Source organism: Delphinus delphis, chromosome 7, assembly GCF_949987515.2.
Source record: "Delphinus delphis chromosome 7, mDelDel1.2, whole genome shotgun sequence".
Taxonomy (NCBI): domain Eukaryota; kingdom Metazoa; phylum Chordata; class Mammalia; order Artiodactyla; family Delphinidae; genus Delphinus; species Delphinus delphis.
The window spans coordinates 59,699,776-59,717,130 of NC_082689.1; the positions used below are offsets into that span (position 1 = coordinate 59,699,776).

A 17,355-nucleotide genomic window follows, 5' to 3' on the forward strand; every position below is an offset into this window, starting at 1 on the left:
AAGGGAATCAATACCTACCCACAGCATAACAAACATCAGGGCAGAGGACAAAACAAAAGATAAACATGAATACAGATTAAAATGACCTATCTCAGGGGATAGGGATAAAGGACCGATTTAGAATGGAAATGAGCGACTTCATCCTCTCTCATGTAGTTAAGATTCTCTTCCTGCAATTTGTATTGTTAGAAAGTTTTAATTTTTTTTTTTTTTTTTTTTTTTTTGCGGTACGCGGGCCTCTCACTGTTGTGGCCCCTCCCGTTGCGGAGCACAGGCTCTGGACGCGCAGGCTCAGCCGCCATAGCTCAGGGGCCCAGCCGCTCCGCGGCATGTGGGATCTTCACAGACCGGGGCACAAACCCGTGTCCCCTGCATCGGCAGGCGGACTCTCAACCACTGCACCACCAGGGAAGCCCAAAGTTTTAATTTTTAAATGATGCTTCTTTGTGGTTCCTGGAACGCACCGGGGCAGCTAGTGTACCATCTCTTTCATCTGCAAAGTGGTATACAAAGTTTTCAGGATTCTGCGACTATCAGAACAGCTCTAGGATCTAGATAAAGCCCCTAGCACTCTCCACATTCTTCAGATGAAGGTGCTGAATTGGAATCCCAGGGAAATGACTTGCTACACAGCTACACAGTTGAGTCCCCTAGTCCTACTGAAACCCCTTCACTCTATTTTTCTGAAATATCTGGTAATGGCAAAGATACATTCTGTCAAAGGTGGTGATAGAACCATCAACACAACGCTGTTTATGCCACTTCCAGAAGGTAAGTAGTACATTTACCTGTTAGATTGCGGTGGGCAGAATAATGGCCCCCAAAGACGTCCATGTCCTTATCCCCAGAACCTATGAATATGTTAGATTACATGGTAAAAGGGACTCTGCAGATGTGATTTAGTTAAGGATCAAAATAAGCAGATTATTCTGATGTTTCTAGGTGGCTCCAATGTAACTGTAATTGTAGGGTCCTTAAAAGACGGAAGAGGGAGGCAGAAGAGTTAGAACCAGAGAGCTAACAGTGGGAGTAGGACTCAGCCCGATTTTGCTGGCTTTGATGATGGAGGAAGCCAAGAGCCAAGGAGTGAGGGCAGCCTCTGGAAGATGGAAAAGGCGGAACAATACATGATTTCCCCCTGGAGCCTTCAGAAGGAATGGGCCTGCTGATACCTTGATTATAGCCCAGTGAGACCAACTTCAGACTTCTAAACTACAGCACTGTAAGGTTATTCATTTGTGTTTCTTTAAGCTTGTGGCTTACACAATTGGTTACAGCAGTCACAGAAAACTAACAGAGATTACTATACTTTATACTAAAAACCCATACTTTTTGCAAATAGAAGCCATTGCATTGAAAATAAATTGGTAGGTTTTTCCTTTGTCTTAATATATAATCAATAGGGAAAATGAAAAGTCAATATTAAATACTTTAGGTACCTAAATATGAATATACATGTATAAACATATGCCTTCTTTTTTTTTTTTTTTTGCAGTATGTGGGCCTCTCACTGCTGTGGCCTCTCCCGCCGTGGAGCACAGGCTCCGGACGCGCAGGCTCAGCGGCCATGGCTCACGGGCCCAGCCGCTCCGCAGCATGTGGGATCTTCCCGGACCGGGGCACGAACCCGTATCCCCTGCATCGGCAGGCGGACTCTCAACCACTGTGCCACCAGGGAAGCCCTATGCCTTCCTTTTTATTAACAATAAGTTTCAGATAGGTTGCTGCTTTTAATATTATAATAGAATTAAGGAAAAAAGGGAAAAGAATCCTAAGTTTTAAGAACAGCATAGATGAGACACAGATTAATTTAGAATGAAATCGCACTGAACTGAAACATTGTCATCACCTTGCTGGCATCTAGACCTTTTCTTCCTCTCGAAATCACTAGAGCACAAATGTCAACCAATATTATAATATTTGAGCAGCATTCTGTTTACAACTAGCATAGACCAAGGAATGTCAATCTGGTCAAATTCAATAGCAGCTTTAAACAGAGACCGACTTTGTCCTGAAGTAGCCCACGCTCTCTTATGGCAGACCTTTCATGGGAAAGGGACCATGAGCTCACAGACTCCCTGTACCACCTCCTCAAAAAAGACAGAGAGAATTCCATGATGCCAAATCACCTGGAATCGTGTTCAAAAGGGGGGAGGCCAGCATGCACCAGGGCGCTGGAAATGTGTGCAGTCAAAACAGTTGATTATTTCCAGGTTGTGAGTTCCCAGTACTCATGCACCTTGTCTCTTTACGTTACGCAGGTTGGTTTATAAGTCTAGGACTGTGCCTGGTTATGCATCCAAATTGTAGAAGCCTCTGGCTATTCTTGAAAATAACAGCAGAAACCCATTTCTTCTTCCTGTCTTAGAAGAAGGAAGTGTAGGTATATGTGGTCTAGAGTAGATGAATGTAGGATAAGCTTCTGAGGTAACCTTTTCTTTCCTATGGAAAAAAACACATCTGTTTTCCTTTGCAGTAGTCTTTGAGAGGCTCGCTGAGCCAGAGGTCAAGAAGATGCCCGTGCTTGAGGATAACTGATGAATGTTTATTCTTTGGTAGTAGGCGTGATGAAACGTTATTTGAAGATTGCATCTGTTTATTTGTTTCTACAAAAATGACTATATTTAAGCAAGATGCTAACAAGTGGTCCCTAGGTAGTCAATTTGGTTGGACAGTTCCCTTTTTGCTTCCTTGGAGCCCTGAAAGGAAACTATTACCAAAGCAGGGGAAGCATCAGACTTCAACCAGTTCCTTTGATTTGCAACTTCTAAAGGAGCAAAACGTACACAGGTTGCCTTTTAGCGAGATAATCCCAGGACCAAGAGGCTGTTTAATCTGTTGAAAGGCAGCATTCTCAGATCCTTCCCTGGCTCAGAGATTTTAGGTTTGGAGGCAACATAATGAATAGATGCTTTGAGAGGGGGACAGTCCCTTTATTTAAATAAAACCTCCAAGGAACACACGCAGGGTGAAAGCAGGGAAAGTTTTACTTGGGGGGGAGGGGAATTAACACTTGTCTTTGAAAGGGACTCCATCCCTATTCAGTTAGGCAAGCTTCTATGATGTAAGAGCTACGTTGGTGCCTAGCAGCCATGCGCTGTGAGGCAGAGGGCTGTGACAGGTAGGCCGGGTCCCTGGGACACAAAGTCACTGCCAGTGCCTGTTCAGGGGCCCCTTCCATAGGGAGTATGACTTTATTGCTTTTGTATCTGCTTATTTATTTCCTTTTTGGTTTCCCTTGGCTTTCAAGTAAAGTTTTTATCTTTGAGAATTTCACTTTAGCTGAGCTTTAGTGAAATGAGGAGAGGAATTTCATTTTATAAATTTCATTCCCTCAATAGGAGAGGGAAAGAAGCAGGATGGGGTGATTAGTGAGAATCCAAACAAGAAAATCAGCCCTAAAAGCAAGACCAAGGACTTCCTGTGTCAGGCCTTTTACATGTGTTACCTTATTTTATTATTACTCTCATATTTTATGGAGAAAACTAAGGCCAGCAACACACAGGGACTTGAGCTCACACAGCTAATGGCTGGAAGAGCTGGGAAGTGAATCCAGGCCAGTCTTATTCCAGTGTCTACGCTGCAGGAACAGTGACCCATCGCACCTGCTCTTTTCTCCTACAGATATCATGGCTCACACTGTGGAAGAGTTAACAATCCACTTAATTAAAGTTCATTGAGAAAAATGCATCTAAGCCCTTCTCAGTTACCAGGTACCAGAGTTGATCTTATGAGTTTCCAGCAATAAATGTTCATGACATCCTACGGAGATGACACGTTAGCACCATGCATCATGCTTGGTCTGAATTAACTTTTTAAAAAGCAACTTTCTGGGGCTTCCCTGGTGGCGCGGTGGTTGGGAGTCCGCCTGCCAATGCAGGGGACGCGGGTTCGTGCCCTGGTCCGGGAAGATCCCACATGCCGCGGGATGGCTGGGCCCGTGAGCCATGGCCGCTGAGCCTGCGCGTCCGGAGCCTGTGCTCCGCAACGGGAGAGGCCACAACAGTGAGAGGCCCGCATACCGCAAAAAAAAAAAAAAAAAAGGAACTTTGTGACAATAAAACATTTGGCATTGAGGGACTGCCCTTCCAGGGCTGGGACAAATACACCAGAAAGGTAGGTAGAAGTTGAAGTCCGAGCGGGAAAATGGAAAGCACTCAGTATTTCCCATGGAGGGAATTTAATGCTGGAAACTAGCTTTACAGGTGGTGCAAGAGCTGAGAAGCCAAAGAGGTGATGAGGAGGTAACCTGGATTCTAGCCAAGCAGGAAGCCCTCAGGTGGGGGGACAGAGGAAGGAGGAGGCATTGCCAGAGCCGGAGCCAGGTGTCCTGGTGGGAGCTGGAACCCCGGAGGGCCTCCTGGTCCTAGAGGTCCAGCCGCTGCTGGAGATGCTGCCACCCTCCCACCACTGAGGGGAGCTGGAGACCCTTCCACATCCCATCCCTCTCCAACCATAAACCAGAGAATAAGGGAAAGAATTTCATTTTATAAATGATTAAACAGAAGAGGCAAAGAAGGAGCTTGGTGACTGATATTGGTGAGAAGATGGATCAAAGCAAGAAAACCAACCCTAAAGGCAAAACCAAGGCCCTGCGGAGGTCGGCTTCCTTGTGATGCACAGCAGAGCACAGGGAGGGCAAAATACTGCTCAGAGGACAAACAGCCCAGGACTCTCCACAGAGGGTGGTTGCTGTGACCACAGAGTGGGCACAGGGTTGCTCCATGTTCAACCCCAGCCCTCTCAGCCTCTCCTATTCCGTATCTCCCCAGCCACACTTCCTGGTGGGCTACAGGTAAGGAAGGTGGACAGTGCGTAGCATAGAGTGGGCCTTCATTAATGCTTCCTGGGCTTGGTTCCTAGGGCTGCCCTATGTCTTGATCTATAGCCAGAAAACGCATATCACAAATGAGCCCTAGAAGAAACGGACCCCCTCTCTGATTACATGTCATACCTTTCAACACATCAACCAAGCGTTGAGGACAAAAATTCTTCCTCTCTACCTGGGCATGAAAGAATCCAGATTGGGCTGTGAAGATGTGATCCTAAAAAGCTAGGCAGAGAGGACAGATAAAGGCAGAGGTATTCAGCTTTCTCTGCTTTTCTTGGCTTTCTCCCCTGAAGACTTCCCTCAGGAGTGACCGTAATTGGTTCTTGTTTGCTTCTGGAGACGGGACGCATTCTACTGCTTTTTATTATGCTTATATTACTACTGAAAAGGAGAAACCGTAAGGGAAAATATTCCTTTTGGCACCAGAGCCAATTCAGAAATACTAATCAGGTGATGAAACATATGAGTTTAGTCTCTATTACAACATGCACAATAACTCCCCAGTAGATCATTATGAGGTATAAGGCGCTGTAATAGGCCTCGTGAAAAACCATATTCAGGCCCTTTTGAAAGGGGGTAATTCTTTTTACTTAAGTATTTGCTCATAGAAGCCTTTTGCAAGGCACAGCATTTTGAGCCAAGAGACAAGAATAACAAGGTAGATTGGGACACAAAACTCACGGCAGAACTCTGGCAACCCAGCGTAATAAAACGTCATCTAAGCCCACATCCAATTCAAGCATATAATGAAGGTGTATTATGTGCAGAGCAATGTGCTAGGCTAAAGTACAGACTCTGCTAAAGAACCTGGTCTACATGAGCTCTTGATCTTTTGGGGAAAGTAGAACTTCCATGGATTAAACAGTTAGTGAGAATCTGAGTCAATGAATAAGTGCAACAATATTCTGGATTTCAAATCCCCCTTTTCTCAGTTCAGGTGAGAAAATCTTTAGGAAGTGGGAAGAATATTTAATGTTTTTAGTGAAAACAATACACTTACATTCCCTTGTTTTGGCATTTTGGAATAATACAGCTAAGGTCTTAGAAGTGTGTGTCTCATTCTTGTAATAATTATCGTCAGTATCATCATTCTTTGGTTGACCAAATGAGATTAAAAGACAGACCTAAATCAGACTCATACAGATTTCACCACTCTGAAATAACTATGTAAGTTTTCCCATTTGTTAACTCATGGAAAAATTCATCTATAGACCTCTTTGGCTTCCATCGCTAGGGCTTTTAAAGTTTTTCCTAGTTTAAAATTGACGTGTAGATTTCCAGTTTCAGCTTCAACCTGGAAAAGTGGTCATTCCTGCTGTTACGAGAAAAAGCTGAACAGAGTGAAAAGAATGACTTCTCTCAGGTTCGTCAAAGAACTGAGTATGTCCAGAAAACTGCCACCCCGACATCTGGCGAAATGGGGGAATCCAGTCACAGCTGACATTTGCCTAACCTGGACTGGAAGCCACAAACGGGTAGGAACGCTTAAACGGTGCTTAATTAATTAAACCAGGAGGCCGTGAGACTGAGGTGGCTCTAATGCCCGGTGGTCTGTGTAAGCAAACCCAAATCTAAGCCTGCAACTGCCTCACGGTTCCGACACTGAAACCCAAGGACAGCCAGTCACAGCCGGCTAGGCTTTACGCTACTGCCAATCAGTAGTTTCCTAATTTCGCCTTCACCTTTTCTCTATAAAATTACCTCCCTGAGCTCCCATGGGTGGGGTGCTCCTAAGCACTTCCGGTGTCGTGCTGCCAGGTTCGAATCGACTTTTGCTCAAATAAACTCTTAATATTTTTAATACGACTCAACAATGGTCATTTCGATGATGTGCTGGAGGCTGAATGTGGAGTAACCCGGGAGTGAGAAACTCCTGGGGGAGATAGTCTTAGGTGGGCACCCACACTTTTGTGGGCTTTACCCCTTGGAATTCCTCCAACTTCTCATGGTGAAGAGCCACAGATGATCTCCTTGTGGCTTTGGCAGGGGGAGGGGAAGAATGAGCATTATGATATAGACCCAGAGCATTCTCCGTAGCAAAGGCCCACTCTCCAGGGAAAAGACTTTACGAGAGTCTTATCCCACCTGGGGGAAGTGCATTTCTCTGACTCTAGTCTCCTCCGGCCTTCCGGCCTCACCTAAAGAAGGAAAAAGCAGCTAAGAAACAGCGGTGGAAGTCCCATGGCAGGGACACGGGGCCACTAAATGACTGAGATTTAATCACAAGACCATATTCACTTCCCTTCTGCCCTATGCCCCCCACAAATGCCAATATAAAAACAGTGGATTACAGCTGAATGAGCTGTAGATTCAGACTCTATCAAAGGAGGAGTTCTCAGGGAAGCCCAAACACAGCAGAGGAGACGAAAGCAAGGACATTGGAGGAATTTGAAACCTCTGGAATCTATAGCTACAGCAAATATTAAACACAGCCCAACTCCTAGCCAGATTAACATAAAACCTCACACTAAAGGCTTATTTATCTCAGTTCCTATTACCCAATACATCATGTCTGCTTTTCAACCAAAAATCACAAGGCATGCTAGAAGGCAAGGAAAACAGAGTCTGAGGAGACAAAGTAAGCATCAGAGCCAGACTTAGACATAACAAATTTTGGAATTATCAAACAAGAAATTCAAATTAACTGTGATTAACACATTAACTATAGAGTAGCATTCCATTAATAATACTAAGAAAAATGTAGACAATATGCAAAAATATATTGTGTAAGAAAAGCAGAGAAACTAAGAAAGAAATGTCTTCCTTTCTTCTCCTTCCTCCATAGACCAGCAAGGGAGAAGGAAGAGCAGAGAGGGAATGGGAATGGCAGAAGGCACAACACAGCCCTTTAACAAGTGCTGGAACCACCAGCCTCAGTCTCTTCAGAGATTCAACTCCACCAAAAGCTAGACGTTTAAAAAATGGATCTAGCCAGTTATTTTGTGGATATTAACAAACTTATTCTAAAGTTTATATAGAGAGGCAGAAGACCCAGAAGAACCAACACAATTTTGAAGGAGAAGAATAAAGCTGGAGAGCTGATGCTACTCCACTTTATGACTTACTATCAATACAAAGCTTCTGTAACCAAGACAGCGTAGTATTGACAGAAGAAGAGACAAATAGATCAACAGGACAGAACAGAGAGCCCAGAAATACACCCACATAAATATAGTCAACTGATCTTTGACAAAGGAGCAAAGAACAACAATGGAGCAAAGACAGTCTTTTCAACAATGGTACTGGGACAACTGATGTCCACATGCAAAAAAATGAATCTAGACACAGACATTATATTCTTCACAAAAATTCACTCAAAATGGATCACAGGCTTAAACATAAAATGCAAAGCTATAAAACTCCTAGAAGATAACATAGGAGAATACCTACATGACCTTGGGTATGGCAATGAACTTTTTTTTTTTTTTGAGGTTGGGTCAGCCAATCTAGAGTGTTTGATCTACTGATTATTTTCTATATACCAGACAGATCATCCAAGGATCCTACAATGTAGGAAAGTGAGACTCAGAGTAAGTGAACGTCCAAAGCCTCAGTGCTGTGAAGAGGGGAGATAGGATTGAAGCCCAAGACTGCCTGGTCTCAGAGCTCATATCTTCCCACCGTGCCCTGGGGACTCTAGGTTACCACGTTATTATGCAAGGACATAACTCAGGAACAGCCAGGTGGAAGAGATGCATAGGGCAAGCTATGTGGGAAGTGGTGAAGAGCTTCTATACCCTCTGCAGGTGTACCACTGTCCTGGAATCTCTGTGTTCACTAACCTGGAAGCTTGGTGATGACTTTTTTAGATACAACACCAAAGGCACACAATCCATGAAATAAATAACTGATAAACGGAACTTTCATTAAAATAAAAATCTTCTGCACTGTGAAAGACAATGTCAAGAGAGTGAGAAAACAAGCCATGGACTGGGAGAAACAATTTGCAAAAGACACAGCTAATAAAAGACTGTCATCCAAATTATATGAAGAACTCTCAAAACTGAACAAGAAAACAAAAACCCTGTTTAAAAAAGTGGGCCACAGACCTTAACACACACCTCACGAAAGAGGATACAGAGAGGGCAAATAAGCATATGAAAAGATGTTCCATACCCCCCACATCATATGTTACCAGGGAAATGTAAATGAAAACAACGAGACACCACTACCCACAGATATGAATGGCCAAAATCCCGAATACTGACAACCCCAAATGCTGACAGGTACATGGAGCAACAGGAACTTTCATTCACTGCTGGTGGGAAATCAAAATGGTGCAGCCTCTTAGGAAGACAGTTTGGCAGTTCCTTACAAAACTGAACATGCTCTTATCACATCTGATTTAGCTATCGTACTCTTTGGTATTCACCCAAATCAGCTGAAAGCTTATGTGTACACAAGACCCTGCACACGGATATTTATAGCATAACTGTCAAAACTTGGAAGCAACCAAGATGTCCTTCAATAGGTGAATGGATCAATAAACTGTGGTACGTCTTTATTCAGCACAAAAGGAAGCGGGTTATCAAGCCATGAAAAGACGTGGAGGAACTTTAAATGCATGTTACTAAGTGAAAGAGGTCAACCTGAAAAGGCTACATACTGTATGATTCCAACTATATGACATTTTTGAAAAGGCAGAACTGTGGAAACAATAAAAAGATCAGTAGTCGGCAGGGGTTTGGGGGCAGGGATGAACAGGCAGAGCACAGAGGATTTTTAGAGCAGTGAAAATACTCTGTATGATACCATAATGATGAATATATGTCATTATATATTCATCCAAACCCATGGAATGTATAACACCAAGAGTGAACCATAATGTGAGCTATGGACTTTGGGTGATTATGATGTGTCAACGTAGGTTCATCAGTTGTCACAAATGTATCCTCTGGTGGGAAATGTTGAAAACGGGGGAGGATATGCATGTGTATGGGCAGAGTGTATATGGAAATCTCTGTGCCTTCCCCTCAATTTTGCTGTGAACCTTGAACTGCTCTAAAAAATAAAGTCTTCCTTAAAAAATGGACATGACTATCCTTAGTAACTGAAATAATATTTTTTAGGGCCCAAAGTGACAAAAAATTTATGGACTAAGACTGAGTGTTGTTACGGTTGCTAAGTACCAGTGGGAAAGAAAGTATTCAACTCAACACAGTTAAGAGTGGTTACCAGGGAGAGATTATTTCATGTGTATATTTCACTGAGTTGAGACTCCTTAATCCACCCAAATAAATATATATGTTCATTTTTTTTTTTTATGTTCATGTTTTTTTTAAATTGTGGGAACCAAAGTCCATAGTTTAGTCTCGGGGGAGTCTGACTATCTAGCCAGGCTTATAGAGCAGAACAAACTTAAAAGTGTACTAAAGGCTGCTTGGTGAGTCCATAAAACTGGAACAAAGAAGTCCCTACAAGAAAAGTGCTGCCCAGATGCTTCTGCTGACTGGTCTGGGAGTACTGTTCTCTAGCAGGTACTAGCAAATGGTTCAAGTTCCTCCCAGCATCTCCGAACACAATGCTGCAAGATGGCATGTTTTTAGAATGGTTCAAGCCCTTATCAATAGAGATTGTTTCTGATTTCTTCTAGTGGTGGGAGAGAGCCTCAGTTAGATACCAATCTTTCTTGTAATATACAGGATATTCTGAGTGTTCACTTTCTAAGAGGTGTGTCTACATGTCTATTAGATATGCCTAAGCCAGGTATTTGCTGGCAAAAAGCAAAACGCTAACTTTCTGGAGAGGCACCCATTCTTAACAGCTGGAATATTCTCTTTGAGGTCTTACACAGAGTGGTTCACGGTTTCCTCATGGACTGGCCTGATCAGGTCCAGATTTTCTTTTAATGGTAATACCAACATATTATTATTAAATTTTCATTTCAGTAATAGGAGCTAAGAGATGCAAAACAAGTAAACCGTAATATTCCACAAAGATCACTGTCCACTGTGGCATATCTACCCCCACGACTATAATTTTCATGGAAATATCAACTCTGTGATAAATTATTAAAGCTCCTTTCCCTCCTCTGTTTACAAATCTAAGCCTTCGTCTCATCACTCGCCTTTTCTTCCACTGCAAGAAATTCTTTTCTTCCACTGCAAGAAATTCCACTGCAAGTGATGAGACTCGCCTTTTCTTCCACTGCAAGGCGAGTCTCATCACTCGCCTTTTCTTCCACTGCAGAATTATACAAACAGCTCATACAACACAACAACAACAACAACAAAAACCAAACAACCCAATCGAAAAATGTGAAGAAGACCTTAATAGACATTTCTCCAAAGAAGGCATTCAGATGGCCAGTGGGCGCATGAAAAGATGCTCAACATCCCTAATAATTAGAGAAATAATAATTCTCAAATTATTAATTCACAAATCAAAACTACAATGAGATACTACCTCACACAGGTCCGAACTGTCATCCTCAAAAAGTTTACAAATAACAAATGCTGAAGAGGGTGTGGAGAAAAGGGAGCCTACCTACACTGTTGGTGGGAATGTAAGTTGGTGCAGCCACTATGGAAAACAGTATGAAGGTTCCTCAGAAAACTAAAAATAGAATTACCATATGATCCAGCAATCCCACTCCTGGGCATATACCTGACAAAACTATAATTCAAAAAGATACACATGCACCCCTATGTTCACAGAAGCACTATTCACAATAGCCAAAACATGGAAACAACCTAAATGCCCATCGACAGATGAATGGATAAAGAAGATGTGGGGTGTGTGTGTGTGTGTGTGTGTGTGTGTGTGTGTGTGTGTGTGTCTGTATATATATATGTGTATATATATATATATACATATATACATATATATATACAGACACACACATATACAATGGAATACTACTCAGCCATAAAAAGAACAAAATAATGTCATTTGCAGCAACATGCATTCAACTAGAGATTATCATACTAAGTCAGAAAGAGAAAGACAAATACCTTATAATTTATATGTGGAATCTAAAATATAGCACAGATGAACCTATCTACAAAACAGAAACAGATTCACAGACATAGAGCACAGACTTGTGGTTGCCAAGGGGGAGGGGGAGAGGGATGGACTGGGAATTTGGGGTTGGTTGATGCAAATTACTTTATTTAGAACGGATAAACAAGGTCCTACTGTATAGCACAGGGAAGTATATCCAATCTGCTGGGATAAACCATAATGGAAAAGAATATGAAAAAAAGAATGTGTATGTGTATAAAACAGAGTCACTTTGCTGTACAGCAGAGATTGGCCCAGCATTGTAAATCAACTCTACTTCAATAAAAAAAAACAAAGGCCAGAATTAAGCACTGCCTTTCTTCCTATTCCAAATTTGGGAATAGTGTGTTGAGCACTTTTGGGAAACAAAGTGAATATAAGATTCAGAGGCATGGTTCAATTCTTGAAACTTTTGTGAATTGGTGCTTATTAACATACGAGCTAACAAAAGACCACCACATTTCCTTTTATAATCTCAAATTTAAATCTGGGCATGGTGGATTCTGGAAGTTAACATTTATTTATAACGTAATTCTTTAAAATAGAATGAATATAGAAAAGCTATGGTTGAAGCTCTACTTCCCTGGAAGCCAGGGAATAGGGCTCCTGTTGGGTTGATTCCAAAGGTAGATAAATGGTTAACATAACGTGTTTCAGGAAAAGCTCTTGTACTGAAGATGCTAAATTAATCAGCATATACAAGCCAGTATAAATACATATTCTTGTATATTGGCATTACAAGCTAATATAAATACATATTCTGTCCCCTACTCCTCTCCCACACAAATGGTATGTACACTGGCCTGACCTTGCTTTTCTCACTTAATGTCTCTGGAGATCTTTTCATATCAGAACCTAAAAAGCTACTTCATCTTTTTTTTTTTTTACTACTTCATCCTTTTTGTTGTTCCTACATGCACTTTTGGGTAGCTGCATGGTATGCTATTATGTGGATATGCTATACTTTGCTTAACAATCATTTATTGATAGATATGTAGTATTGTTAACCTGAGGCTACTGTATGCATACTGAAGGATAAAGCAAATGAGAAATTATGGGATATCCTATTTCTATCATCTCTGTGTCCTTGGAAACCCAGGATTCCCACTGTGGAAGAAGAAAGACATATATGTAAAGCTTTGAAATAATGACCAAACCAGTAGCAATGAACATCTTGAGTTTTGAAATCAAGTCTTCTTGGGAGAAATGGCTGATTCCAGGGACAAGAAATGTAGAAGATGACCCTGGAATATCTTGTTATGAAAGCCAGGAAGGAAGCTATCAAAAACTACAAGGGTCACATCAAAAAGGACTCAGAGCTACCTTGGGTGCATAGAATCATAGATATTTTAGGACTAAAAGGGGCCAGAGAAATAATCTCATCATTAACCCACCTATTAAGCACTGCCTATCTGCCCAACACTGCACTAATTTTGCAGAGGAAAGAAAAGACACGGTGATATTATCTATGATTTCTATAACTGTGCAGTCCAATAGGTTAGCCAGTAGCCACATGTAGCCATTTACATTTAAATTAATTAAAGTGTAAAAAATTTTGCTTCTCAGTCTCATTAGCTGTGCTTCAAGTGCTCAATAGCCATATGTGCCTTGTCCCAGCCACGGTCATCTCCTGTCGAGGATCATGATAGTGTCCTGAGAAGTCTACAGGCTTCCATCCCTACCATTCTCAACTCCATATCCAACATGACCCTACATCTGATGTGGGTCCGACGTTACTCTGCCTAAACCCCTCCAACAGCTTCTCCTCCCACTCAGAGTGAAAGCCAAACTCCATACAATATACAGTCTATCTATCTGGCTCCTTGTCACCTCTCTGATCTTACGCCACTCTCTCTTCCCCTGCTCAGTCGGCTCCCCACTCTTCTCCTGCACGCTCTTGCCAGCGCCCCCATGGCTCACACTCTCACCTCCTCCAGGTCTGTACTCCAACACACCTTCTTAGGGAGGCCTGCTCTGCCCATCCGAGAGTATACTGTATCCCTGACCCAAACCTGGCATTCTTTATCCCTCTTCCTCTAGCGCTTATCATACTTGACATTTTATATATTTGTTTCTTACCTGTTTTCTCCACTGAAATGTTAGCTCTCTGAAGGCAAGAGCTCGGTTTTGTTCTCTTTTCTACCCCTCAGCTCTTGACATGCAGCAGCTACTCAAGTATTTATTGAATGAATGGAGGAATTTCTTCATGGGTTCATTCGTTATAGCAGACTTCATCAGTGGGTGAGTGAAGGGAAAACTCTTTGTGAAGAGTTGGTGAGGGGTAACTTATACGAAGGGATGTTGAAAAGGAGATGACTGGTGGTTTCCACTGCCATGAAGAAATGGGTTCAATGGCTTGCAACCGAGAGGACCATTAAGTATTAATAATGCCTCTCTTCCCGCCTTTTTAAAAAAATGTGTTTGATAAACTGAGGAATGAGTACTTCTCAAATTTTAATAACTGTATGAATGACATGAGGATTTCATTAAAATGCAGATTTTTATTCCATTGGTCTGGGGTGTGACTTGAGATTCTCCATTCCTGCCTAGTAATGTTGATGCTGCTGGTCTGTGAACCACACTTTGAGCATCAAGGAATTAGATGACTACCAGTAGCACCCTTTGGGTCCATAACTTCATAAAGTGTGAGTGTTTCCTAAAAATTGAGTCCAGTTGATACAATCATAAGGTCATCACCCTAACAAGATTTATATTACACAAATAAACCCATACGTTTTCTGGTTAAAGGAATCATTTCCCAGCTACTTACATTTTTATTTTCTGAATACTCAATCAAGTACCTCCCAGGAAAATTAAATGTTTATGATTTGTTAAAGAAAATGAATTTGGCCTCTAGGAGTATTTGAATAAGATACTTAATATTCACAAATAACATACTTCAAAATTTCTGAATTATAAATAACTCATCTCAACCAAATTCATTATATAAATATGTAATAAGGTTCCCACGCATAGGTATAACACAACATAATCCTTACGTTATCCTCTTCAGGGAATAAGGTGAAAAATAATCACATTCAATATTTATGAAATTAGTATTTGAAGGTGAAGGAGGGTTTACAATGAGAATCTAAATACCCGTAGCACAAAGTATTTTCAGAATTTGCTGGGTATCTCGATCTGCATCCTTATTCTAGCTAGTGGAGGCAGAATAGGAATTTCTTCACAGATAATAAAAAGCTCTCTGGAAGAGCCATAGAGACAGGGCGAGGGATGACTCAGCCATGGACAAGGCTCAAACCACACTGCAGGTTCCCTTGGCCAAGCCTCACGGCCTCTGCCGCGGCGCATCACTGATGATCACAAAGTACATGCGATGGATCCCAGAAACTCTGCCACTGCTCACCCCAAAACCCAGCCTCTCCCCTGCTACCCTCACCAAAAGAAATGGACTCTGCAAAGAGTGGCATTTTGGGTCACATCCTTGAGCTTTAATTGTGGGATTGGACTTCGAAAAGCCCCAAAGTTCGCATTCCTGCCCTACCGAGAAAAACCTGGGAGAAATGGCTCCCAACCTGGGTTGTTAAAATCTAAGTGTAGAGAACAGATTTATAAATATAAACATGCATGTTTATATCATATAATCAAGATTACAGCTATCTTACTATCCTGAAAGAAAGGCAAAGTTCCCATCTCTCAAAATTTGGAAGTATTTTCAAAAATAACTCTTACAAAGGCATTTGGTAGAGATGAATCCTCAAAATCGTGTAACATAATAACACACAATAACACAGTAACCTATAATATAATGAACTATCATGTTACATAATTCTAGTTTGAATAAAAACGTGTAAATATCAACTTATTCCACGGACATTTGAGAATGTCCTCTGCACTGTGCTAAGCTGATTCCTTAGAATTCAAACGGGATTATTCTGGCAAATGATGTTAAGCATAGGTGACAGTGCTAGGCTTGGGCTACAAAATGTTTAAAAATGAGACTGGCCCAATCACCCTCTGATACAATCTGAGAAGTTACAGAAATTACTTAAATCAGTCCACTACAGGTGATTTTTTCTCATCCTTGGTGCTTTGAAGATTCATAATCAATGCCTTAGATGAAACAATTTAAAGAACCATTTAGGGAGATTAGTGATCATGTAAGAGTATTCCTGAATTTCTTGATTTTGAGAGATCTATGGACCGTGTTCCCTACAGACATCAATTGTGTCCTGAGTTGACCTTCAGGCCCCTCTGCATCTCCTGAATTTCCATTACTGCAAATATTTCACTGTGCCACAGTTATTTACATATCTGTTTCTCTGAGTACAAGACAAGCTCCTTAAAATCAAAAATTGTGTTCTTGTTATCTCAGAATCCCCATAGTGCTTTGTTCGTAGAGATTTTTGCCTTAAATATTTATTTAATATGTGGAGAAATCTCTGAGGAGTTTTTACTTGGCCATCGTATGAAAAGAATGGAAAGAATCTTCCTCTTTTCATTTCTGAAATTTCAGTTTTGGTCGTCATGGTTAGATACAGAAAGGCTAAGTTTATCGGATGTTGTCAGACAGTTTGTGGACTATTTTGCTTTTGTTTCTGCCTTCCTAGGAATAACATTTCTTTTCAGTTCATATCTGTAATATGTATTTTAAGAGTGGAAGGGAGAAACATTAAAGTTGACACCTTTGTAGTTCCTTTAGATCAAGGAAGTTCTTGAAAGCAGATTGCCCTACAGACATGAAACCATCCTTCTCTGTCATCTTGACTTCCTCTTATTTTTCTCTTGATAGACACAAGATCAGTTTTGAGTTTTCCCTGTTTTGTTAAGTACTTCTGAATGTTTTTTAGGTACTTTTAGAAAATTTCATACAAATGATGGAACCTTCAAATGCACATACATACATCCAAAACTCTGCATATAATTTCAGGGGTTAACAGACTTCCAGAAGTCCACACACAGATCCTAAATGTATGAATGTGTTCCTAACACCCCCGAAATCCATTGCTAGACAAAGGCCCAAAAGAAATGTGTGCATACATTCACCAAGAGTCATACACTAAATGTTCAGAGCATAGCCATTCACAATAGCTCACCAACCACAGAACAGACAATATTCTGTGGTATATTCCCATAATGCAACGAGAAAAAACAATTTACAACTGCACACAATGATGTGGATAAAACTCACAAACATAATATTAAATGAAGGAAGCTAGATACAGAAGGTATTACCAGGTGATTTCATCTATCTAAAGTATAAAAACAGATTATCTTTAGTTAAAGGAGTGGCTAGAAGCAAACACGAGCTTCCTTCTGGGATGGTGGTGAGGTTCTGTTTCTTGACTTGAGGGGCGTTTACCTGGGTGTGTTTCTGAAAATGTATTGAACTAAATGACGTGCATTTTTTGACATGTATATGCTAACCTTCAATAAAAGGTTAGAAGAAAACACCTGTTTCAGAGTAAGAAATTAAAGGAAAAAAGAGAATGCATGTATGTTTGTATGCATGGAAAGCACCTGGCAAAAACGTTACCACCATCAACCTCCACAGAGGGTGG

The 17,355-nt window shown here is 41.3% G+C and overlaps 1 protein-coding gene across 2 annotated transcripts in view; it reads right to left on the minus strand.

Annotated features, from left to right (window-relative positions):
* RAPGEF4 (Rap guanine nucleotide exchange factor 4) overlaps nucleotides 1–17,355 on the minus strand; it is a 317,882-nt gene that overhangs the window by 87,890 nt on the left and 212,637 nt on the right. The gene's annotated exons all lie outside the window — the stretch shown is intronic.